The sequence below is a fragment of the Octodon degus genome, unplaced genomic scaffold (genome assembly GCF_000260255.1).
Source record: "Octodon degus isolate 3935 unplaced genomic scaffold, OctDeg1.0 scaffold00157, whole genome shotgun sequence".
Classification (NCBI taxonomy): Eukaryota; Metazoa; Chordata; class Mammalia; order Rodentia; family Octodontidae; genus Octodon; species Octodon degus.
Window position 1 is genome coordinate 4,268,711 of NW_004524733.1, and position 11,529 is coordinate 4,280,239.

At 34.8% G+C, this 11,529-nt stretch overlaps 2 pseudogenes; both read right to left on the bottom strand.

The window, feature by feature from the left end:
- Positions 1 to 59: 59 nt before the first annotated feature.
- Positions 60 to 956, bottom strand: LOC101590935 (annotated as a pseudogene).
- A 5,984-nt stretch (positions 957 to 6,940) lies between these two features.
- LOC111813002 lies at positions 6,941 to 7,040 on the bottom strand (annotated as a pseudogene).
- Between the last annotated feature and the right edge of the window lie 4,489 nt (positions 7,041 to 11,529).

The following is an 11,529-nucleotide window of genomic DNA, read 5'->3' on the forward strand; positions in this document are numbered from 1 at the left end:
CACAGCATTCCACTCCTGATAAATTGCATTTTCCATCATCAAGCCTGGCTCAAACCCAGTCGCTGTTTAGGGGCAGGCAGGGCAGTATGGCAGCTGCCATGAAGGTCACCTATACCACCGCCATGAGAAGTGAGAGGCACACAGCAGGCTCCTGGTTCTCTCAGGCCACGTTCTGCACGATGACTGCGATGCCTTGGCCGCCTCCAATGCAAGCTGAACCAACAGTGTATTTTCCACCCCCGACGCCTTAATTCATGAACGAGGTATGCAGTAATTCTTTGTTCCAGATCCTCCCAATGGGTGACCCAAAGCAATGGCTCCTCCATTCACATTGGTCTTACTTGGATCAAAATCCAAACTCTTCCGAACATCCAAGTACCGGGGAGCAAAAGCTTCATTCACCTCTACCAAATCCATGTCCTTGAGACTCAGTCCTGTTTTCTTTCGTGCCCCACTGATGGCAGGAACAGGACCAATACCCATAATAGACGGATCACATCCAGACACAAAGTAGTCCACGATTCTTGCCAGTGGTGTGAAGTTATGTTTTTTAACAGCATCTTCACTAGCTATGATCATAGCTCCAGCACCATCTGATACGCGGATGCATTCCCCGCAGGGACCGTCCCTTCCTTCTTGAACACAGCAGGAAGTTTCTGTAACTGCTCCACGGTTGTCTGGGGCCGAGCATGCTCATCCACCTGCATCGTCTGTTTTCCTTTCTTTGTCTTCACTTCAGTGGGCGTCACTTCTTCATTAAAGTGGCCAGCTTCATTAGCAGCTTTCCATCTCTGCTGTGACTGCAGGACATATCTGTCACAATCTTCTCTGCTGATTTTGTGTTGTGCTACAAGATTCTCTGCAGTAAGTGCCATGGCGAGTTTAACATGCGGATCTGTTGATCCTTCCCACAGAGTATCTTCCAGCTTGAGATGTCTTCCAAGGATTTCGTTATAACATTAAGTCGGTGAGATTTATATGATCACATCAGCACTAAGATACACTAAGATATCACTAAGTACTCTACTGTCTTTATGGCTGAGTAATGTTTCATTGTCTAATTTTTTATATAATTTCATTGCATAATTAAGCAATAATATATCCCAAATATTTCAAATACATTTGTGTCTTAAGTTCAGTACATAAAATGAAATGACCTAGATTATGATATTTTCTCCATAAATACACAATAAGATTTCAGTATATGTGGACGGGCGTTTGGGTTGTTTGTAAGATTCAGGCACTACAAATTGTGTGCTAAGCATACGGGTGCACGTATGTTACTGTGCTATGATGCTTTTAATTCTTTTGGGAAGACCCAAAGGAGGCTAACGAAATCAAATAGGAGTTCTATTCCTAGGTTTTGAGGAGTCTCCACACTGATTTCCACAAAGGTTGCACCAGTCTTCTTTCCCACCGACAGTGGAGTAGGGTTCCTTTTTCGCCACAGCCCAACCAGCATGTGTTATTGGTTGGTTTCTTGATAATAGCCATTCTTTCTGGAGTAATATGGAACCTCAGCATCTTTTTAATGTGCATATCTCAAATGCCCAGTGATGTTGAACATTTTTTCTTATATTTATTTGCAATTTTGCTTTTTCATGTGAGAACTCAGTGTGTATTCATCTCAGATGTTCAAATTTGGGATGAGTCTTTAAATTATTGGTTTTGATTTTTTTAATTCCTTAATGTGTTCTAGATATTACTTCTTTGTCTAAAAGTTTTCCCCATTTTGTGGGTTGTCTTTTTACTCTGTTATTTATTTGTTTTGTTGTGCAAAACTTTTAAATAAGATGAACTCCCAGATGCTGATTCTTTGTAGTATTTCTTATAAAGTCGGGGTTTTATTCATGGAGTCTTTGGCTACAGTTATGTCTCTAAGTATTCTGTCTATTTTACTTTCAGAAGATTTGGTATTTCTGTTTCAATATTTAGGTCTTTGATCCATATTGATTTTGGTGATAGACAGAGTTTTGTATTTTGTCTTCAGTATGGATAATGCCAGTTTTTCCAGCATCATTTATTAAAGGTTTATCCCCGTAAAGGTACTTGGTCCTTTGTCAAAGATAAGTTGGCTGAGTATGTTTGGAGTTGTTTCTGCATCTTTTAATCTTTTCCATTGACTCTGGGTTCTGCTTTACTTCCACTACAATGTCATTTTCTTTTTGTTTTTCTTTTCTTTTTTTTTTTTTCGGAACCGGGAATTGAACTCAGGCCCTTCTGAGCCATCTCCCTGGCCCCTGAATGGATTTTTTTTTGTGGCAGGAACCAGGGATTGAACTTAGATCCTTGCGCTTTCCAGGGAAGCACTTATTCCACTGAGCCATCTTCACGGCCCTTCCAATGTTGTTTTCATCACAATATCTTTGTAGTATAATTTCAAGTCAAGGACTATAATACTCTATGTCTTGGTTACTTTTTCCTTATTGTAGGGACAAAATACCAAACTTCACAATTAAAAAAGGAAAGATTTATGGAGCTCACAGTTAGTGGAGGTTTCGGTCCATACTTAGCTAACTCCAAGGCAGAGTGCAGATGGCAGAGAGAAGCCATTCATGGTAGCAGAAAGCAGCAAAAAGCAAAAGGAAAGGCAACACCTGGAGCTGCTAGCTGGGCTCTCTCCCCTCTTTACACTGGTATGTAGATTGTCTGCCCCAGTGCAGCTGTAGTGGTCTCTTGCGCCTGCCTAAGCTTGCCTAAGCAGGCACTTTAGACCACTGAGCTATCTCCCTGGCTCCCAGAATATATTTACTGGAGGAAAGAAAAATTTCTACCTCAGAGAGGAACAGAAAGGGACCCAAGCAGGATGCCAAGGAATCTGGCTTTTTAAGGGATTTTTATAGAGCAAAACCAAGAGGTGAGGCAGGTCAAAGGTGGAAAACTGGGGAACTTGCACATGAGGTGGACAAAGCTATGGTCCACCAATAAGATGAATTGCTTAAATGAGGATCAAATGGGAAGCCATTCATGTAGCAAGCAGCACAGAATACAGAACTGTGGTTTTCCAGTAGGGATTGGGCCAGTGACTTATGGCTATTTCAACTTGACTGATACCCTTTTTAAAATATCAGTCCCTGACACTCATCCCCAAGGAGATTTATGGCAGAATTTGTTTACTCTTTGGTTTTGAGGTCTGGCCCACAGTGACAGTATGTCTCTCCCTAAGTTGCAAGGTTTTCCTTATTGGATCCTTTGAGGGCCTAGACCTGACTGTCTATAATATTTCTGTATAACTTGGCTGCTTACAACAATACTATCTCAAGGTCTTTCCCAGAGAAAACCACACTTATGTTCTTCCAGTTCTTCTTATATACTCTTTTCCTTTTCCAAATTATTTCCCCAAATTATTCACAATGAATCCTTGCTTCTGATCATATATCTTGAAGGGCCATGTGGGATTGTCTGTTCTCTAAAGTTTCTCTTAAGAGTTTTATAAAAAGGAACAAACAAGAAAAAAAAGCTTTCTAGAATTTATCTGTCCTACATTGCTGTGTATTTGAGGAAGTTGTTTCTATAAATCAGTTTTATTGTGTAATGATATTAAAGAGTTGTAAAGATTAGAAAAGATACTATATGGAGTTTGCTTAAGACAATAGCAAACAGAATAGCAGCAAATGCTTTTTGATAGTCTAATGATATGTTCAAGATTTTGTTTCCTCAGTTATCATCTCCAACTACAACAGACATGTCACATTAAATCTTTTTGAGCAAATTATACACATCCACAAGTTCATTCATAATGATTTTCTTATATCAGACTAAAATTATTTGATTCATTAGTCTGTATTTCCTAGAATCCTTTCTTTCAGAGACTGGTCAAAATTTCCACAATTACCATAGCATTTTCTGGATCTCATTCCACCATGATATACAGCTTCAGGGTGGATTAGAAGTTGCTCCACCAAATTTAAAATTTAGAAAAAAAAATAAAAATAAAATTTAGAAGGAATATCAGATAAAGTGAGATTTATGCAAATACATTCAAATATTTCAGGAATACTATGTGTGTATATAATTTTGTGTATAGAAAGTATAAAATATAGAGAGCCTGCCTGTTAGCTCAGTTGTTTAAGTGCCTGTTCATGCAAATGTAGTCAGTCGCAGGATATCGCAGTTTGGTCCCCAACTCTGCCTGCATTACCAGACCCATGCTTAAAGCAGCCTGAACCAGCCCCCTCAAAAAAAAAATCATTCTCAATTTATGGGGCTGGGGAGATGGCTCAGTAGAATAAGCACTTGCCTGGCAAGTGCAAGGGCCTGAGTTCAAATCCCAGTTCTGCCAAAAAAGAAAGAAAGAAAGAAAGAAAGAAAGAAAGAAAGAAAGAATAAAATATACTTTCAGAAAACAAAAGTACCTTACTTCCATACTGAATTGGAAACGAAAAAAAGCTGAGAGAATAACGGTTGAGAGTGATATCTGCATATTTGATTTCATGAGTACATATGTGCATAAATATTTATATGTTAAATATTATGAATGAAATTATTCTTATTCTATAATCAAGATACTTAACCATAAATTTGTTTAATATAGGATGAACAATCTCAATGAACTTACAAACTTGTATCTTTTATTTCCTTTTTTTTTTTCTTCTGTGTTCTACTCTAGTTCTTTAAGGAAAACTATATATTTGTGTATACTTTGTATTTGCACACAGGGGAGGGTTTAACAATCTAATATTACTCTGAGCTATGTATAGAAATCGACATTTCAGAAATGATAATTGAGAAAATAAATTACTTTCTTTGGGGAAGAAGGGCTTCTCCTTCCAACCTTGTTTCTTCAGTCATCTGAGTTGCAATTAACACAGCAGCAGGACAAATTACCTGCGGGCCTTTTAAGCAGCAGCTTTTCTACTGCAAGTGAGTTGCAGCTCAGGACTTCATTTTGCAGGAGGAGGCCAGGTTAAGTGTTCTCAATTAGCTTGCCTAATTACCTCAGTAGGACCAAAGTAGTTCTACATCTTGCTCCATACCAGGAATCTGAATACCTCCAGGCAAGTTTTCTTTCATCCCATCATTTCTCTGTGCAACATGTGCCTTTCACTGGCTCCTGAGCACTGCTATGATGTACTCTAGGGCCAAGAACTTTGGTGACACAGAGCCAAAGACTTTCTTTGTCTTTTCTTCACAGCAGAGCATCATCTTCAATACCGTATTGCACTTACAAGGCTATACCCCAGGATGGCATCTGCTTTTTATCTCTTTTCATTGTGATCTTTTCTAATCATTCTATGTAATTCTGAGATTTACCTATCAACCTTTCTCTCACTATCTTGCACTGTTTTTACAGAAGTTTTATAAAGCATTGATCCTCATCTCATAAGTCTTATTTTTTACCTTTTAGTCATATATTGTTTACTGTTTCTTCCTCCTCACTGTATCTCATTTGAAAACAAAGAGGTTTTCTTTTTTACATTCACTATTAAATCATAAGATTCCAGGAAATTATTATGATGTATATAGGTACTAGTAAAATAGTTTAAGAGGATCATTGAATGAGACATACCATATTTTGTTGAAATTGTAGTGCTGTTCTTGGATACCAACAATCTGTGGAAAAGTTAAAAGACTACTGACTGCAGTAGACTATGAAAATGGACAGAAGCAGTTGATGTTTGGAAGCTATCGGCTGTAATGAGGAAATATACACTGATTGCCAATGTTAAAAAAACTTATAATTGGGTAAAGATGTCTATCAGTATAACCCTTATTGCTACATCATTTAAAGTTATAAGAGTTATTAATATCTGAAAATGTAACTTACATTTTACAAGTTTTGTTAGGAGTTAACATGGATATGGTGTAGAAAATTTTAAAAAAGAGTAGAATATAAGATATTTGCCCTTTCAGAAGAATGCATCTGATCTTTCGTAGTCACTCACCGATGTAAACATATGTCAAAGGCTTCAACTGAAAGTGAAATTCTAGAAATATTTTATTCTGTAATTAAAAGAAGAAAACTTCTTTGAAATCCAGTTCAAGAAACCTTAAATTAAAATTTGTACCCCAACCTGGAAGAGGAGAGATAATTAATTGGGTTCAACATTAACTAGCTAGAAAACGTCTGTGCAGAATGTATCACTCAATATAATTGGATTTCATAAAAAATACATTTTTCCCAGTTATATTACATTATTTTAAAACTGTCACTCATTCTGATTTGTTTTGATTTTTAACAGGGCATTACTGGTTAAAAATTTATTGCAATGATATAAACAATTAATAAATCACATTTCTGTTATCCTTGTGAATTACATGTCAAACTGTTTTTCCTTCTACTTAGTTTTACCTGGCCCTAATCTAGAAGGTGACTCACTAACTACTATAAAATAAATTCCTTGTGAATTAGTTTCAGAATGACAAGTTTCTATAAATCGTGAGACTGATATAACTTGAACATTATATATGATTAAATTTATACTCAACTGTTGCATTTGTTTGATGCTTATATAAATGATAGTGTTTTTAATTGCAACTTTGTGTACTTTATTTTTAAACATATATTTCACAATGATTTATATCAATATAGCTGAAGAAGTAATTATACAGATACGTCCACCCTTCATTGCTACAGATTGCTTGCAAAGAGTTTGGAAGAAAAGAAGACAGAGGGTAATCGTCAGTTTCACAACTGCTGACAGTTGTCAGCCAATCTGCTAACAATCAGATCACAATTAACAGAGCCTGATGGCCATAGCCACCCACAAAAGTCAGGGTTCTCTTTTACTCTCAGTAAATAGGAAAACAGCCTGAAAAGTCTGAAGAAAGATCTTACTCTCCATAAATAGGAAAACAGCCTGAAAAGTCTGAAGAAAGATGTGCCACTTCCACTGGCAGAAAACGTGGTTTGGATTCTTTCATAAGCAGTCATTTTGCCAGTATATAAGCACTGTCTCCAACTCTCTTTTTGCGATTTCTCTCCCCTTCTTTTTTTATTTTTAATATAGAACACTTCACGAATTTGCGTGTTATCCTTGCACAGGGGCCATGCGAAGCTCTGTATCGTTCCAATTTTAGTATATGTGCTGCCAAAGCAAGCAAGTGGTTTTTCTCTTAAGGTAATTCTAAATAGGCATTTTGAGTTGATCAGATGGCTCAGCAGACTAAACACCTGACTGGGCAAAGTACAGAACCGGGTTTGAACCCTGGTACCACATGCTGCATGCTGCACCAGTCCTGCCCTTGGGTGTGTCTAGCGGGCTAAGGAGACCAGGCATGGTGGCGCACTCCTGTAATCCCAGCACTGGGGAGGCAGAGACAGGAGGATCACTAGGATTGCGAGCTGTGTAGTTTTCATCATTTTGCTTTCTTCATTCTACTCTGAATACTCCTACTCAGTTTCTTGCTGAAACCTAATTTTTCTCTTTGCATTCGGTAGTATTGTCTTAGTCACTTAGCCATCTCTGAGACAAAATTCCTGAGACTTGGGGACAGTTTTATTTTGGCCCCTGGTTTGAGTCAGTGCTCAGCTGTGCCCAAGGCAGCAGGGTACAGCATAAGGCACGGTGAAGGACAGTCCCTGCACCCCGGCAGGAGGGCAGCGGAAACAAAGGGAGGGGCCAGAGGGAGGGAACCCTTCCGGCCGCCCCAAGGACTCTTCACAATCCATTCTTCCTTTAAGACATTCACCACACAAAAGTAAGGGCAGAGTGTATTTCATCAAGATGTGTATATTTTCTTTTCTCTCTCCAACTTGAGCACCAATTCCAGGAGTGTAAGTATGTCTTTCTACTGTACTATTATTATGAATTCCAGGTATATTAAATATAGAGCCCTTAATAAATATTTGTTAGAATAAAGGAAGAAGCTGTATATCTGAGGACATTTTTAAGCTCCCTTGAAGACAATTATTTGGTAAAAACAAAATAAAAACGAAAATTATGATTTTTAAAATGTGCTTCACTTCAGGATCCAAAGATGATTGCCTAAGCTTTGCATTTAGTGAGGTTCAGGAAATAGCTTATTAAACACAGATCAAACATATTGAGAAAAATTAATTTCATAATTAAAGAGATGATTTCTTAAAAATCTAATTAAAACACAAGAAATCACCTGAAATAAAATGTACAAACACAAGGCTAAAAATATTCAAAATTAGAAATTGTGTTTGGAACTACAAAATATAAAGATGAAATTGCAAATGGTTAAAAACCATTATAATTAAATTTGAAAACCTCTATGGAATTTACGATTTTTAGAAATCCCAAATGATTATCACTGACTCTCAAATATATACATAAAATCTCAATAGACCAATTATTACAAAAAAATCATAAAAAGCTGTCAGAATATGCCTAACAAAGGTAATTAGAAAATTAAATTTAAACACATTTAAACTTTTCCACAGGGTGAAAAAGTAACTTTTCAAATTGTTTAGCAAAATTACATTAATTTTATTTTTTTATTTACTTAATTTTAATGTATTTGCTACAGGGTCTCACTATGCAGCCCAGACTCCCAGTGATCTGCTTGTTATCAGCCTCCACAGTACTGGGATTACAGGTGAGCACCACCATGCCTGGTCTCTGTGACCAGCTCAGCAGGTCATGTGATGTCAGGGATCTAACCCATTCCCTGCACTTGCCTATCAAGGTGCTTCATCCTCTGAGCTATCTCACTGGCCCTTACATTAGTTTTATTAAAGACTATGGTCTACACTTAACATAAAATAGAATTTCAAGAAAAATCTGGATAAACTTCCTATAACATAAGGTCTTGCTGAATATGCATAAATGTAATTTAAAAACATTAATCAGTCAATATGCATAAAAAATAAATACAAATGACTAGAGAGGATGCAACATGATACAATAGACCACTGATACTACAGATACAATAAAATTGTACCATAGATATAATAGAATTCTTGTATTGGTACCCTCAGGTAATAATATTGAACCTAGATAGGCCAATGTACACACAAACTCACCAATATTATCCATAACAACATAGTTAAGAGTAGCTTGTAGCTATAAAAACTATGTTCATTAAAAATAGAATAAATACTTGCAGCATATTTAAGTATAATACTTACAAAAATGAAAATGAACTGCTGCTAGTTCTTACATGAAAAATTCATCAAATGCAAGATGAAGCATGATGTTAACAATATGAAGTTAAATATTAGGTATAAAAATTTGTATTAGAAACAGAACAAGGTCAAGGGACAAAGTAGTAATGGAGGAAGTGATTGCCTCAGGGGGTTTTCAATTCCTAGTTACTTTTAGTTTTTCATCTCTGGACAAGTGTGCTAACTTTATGAGAATTTATAGAACAGAGTATTTACATTTACTTTTCTGTATATGTAAGCATGTTGTATGAATAAATTATTCTGAATATTAGACAGTGAAAATTATATTTGTATAAATATTATATATATATATATATATATATATATTCAATGTTGTGAACTGCCCAAAGACCAGTGTCTTGCTACCTTCCTACTTATGCCCTCTAACACCTCAAACCTAATGAAGATTCAGTTACCTTTGTCCAAAATGTTTAGAACTGGAAGTTTTTCAGTTTTCAGATATATTCTTAGTTTGTAATATTTTTTACCTATTCTTAGTTTGCGACAGTTTTGTATACTTAAAGATCTTAGAGCTAAAACCCAAGTCTAGACAAAAAAGCATATAGATAAATAGATAGATAGATAGATAGATATAGATATACATATATGTATGTATTACTTATAATCATATATATTTTAGAGCCTGAAAATAACTTAATACACCATTATCAATAACTCTATTGATTAAACAAACTTTCATCACATGGAATTTTCCACTTGTGGTATAATTTTTGGCATGCAAAAACTACAGATTTTGGAGCATTCTGGATCATAAATATTTGGATTAAGAATGTGCATCTTGTAATTCACAGATAACATCTGAAATATCAATCCACTGAAGCTTCATTTTTCTTTGAATTTACCACTAAGATATTTGTTCTAGCACAAAAATCATCATCAGTTGAACATGTATGCTTAGATCCTTGGCCACTTGCCAGCCTGAGATGATAGCCAAATGCTTAAGTTTCTTCAAGTGATTTTTTTCTAGTTATTCAGGCACAGTTTGTCACAATGAAAGATGCATAATTATTTATACAACATTTAATCTGATTCTATGTATAGTAATATACAATGAAAAAGACAGAAAATGTTGCTGCTCATTCAATACTGAGAATTAAAGTTAGGCTGACAATGTAAGCCAACACCTTTATATTTTATTTCTTTCTTAGACTAATAAAATATCATTCCTTTTGAGTTTGAAAAACAAACCACATATCTCTTCCAAAAAGAAACTTCTGCTCACCACTTCAGGTTATTTGAAAATGAAAGAAGACTATTATTCTCGAAGCATATTGAAATAATTTAAATATTTCTGTGCCTAACACTGCCTTTATGAATCTGATACATTTTTACTCGTATCAAGTCAATCAGATGATCTATTTTTCTGTGTTATATTATGGACATTTTAAAAAAGCTACTCTATCATATTGTATTCTGTGTAGTTGCTATAAAGATGTAGAAAGAGAAGCAAAATATATATTTGTTGTACTACATGTAGTTTGTCATAAAACTTGTTTAGATACTATCAAAACATATAGAATGCTGTAAACTTAAGCCAATAGTTGAACATTTTATCAAATAGATTCTTATTTATTAACTGAACCATCATTACATGAACATAAAATAGATGACCAGATCTTTATGACAGCATACCATATTTTCTCACTTGTTAGATCTTCCTTTTATGGTCATTCATGTGCATTGTGAGGTACTATTACAATCAATCTTAAGTAAATTAGGATTTTAAATGTTTTACTGAGTGATATGTTATATTGTCTTATTATAATAGAAATAAGTGTTAAAATAATGAAAATATAAATGTAATATATAAAAAAAATCTTTAGCTTATTATTAATGCTATTGAAAATTTCCTGTGTAATTTACATTGAAATCTATCACTAATTAAATTGAATTTTTATCTCTGAAAGGATAGAACATTGAAAAACTGTCTTTAATCAACCGAGAAAAGCAAGTTTACCTTTTTTAAAACCATTGTTCCATCAGATCAAAGAGACTTGATATATCTTTGATTAAAGACAGAATAGTTCTTCACAGATAACTAGTTTACCTTTTGAAGATTTTTTTAAACTCATAAGTGAATAATTAAAGAATTCTGGATGACAAGAGTCAATTCTTCATAAAAAGACACTTAAAATATGAACATCATTAAAAATATATAAGTATAGTAGTATGATATTTAGCTTTCTTAAATCAAGCTTATTTTTTGTTTCCATTTTATGGATTAATGGTAAATTAATTTGCTCAGAATATTATTTATTCTCAGAAGGAAAACAAACTATATTTGTTTCTTGTAATGTTTTTTTCCTACTCTTTTCTGAAATTTTCTTTACTAATTTCTGTATGCTAGCCTTTGAAATATTAGTGGACCGGATGTAAATGTTTAACTTATTATCATATACTTATAGAGATACATTTTTATTCAATTCATGAGCACA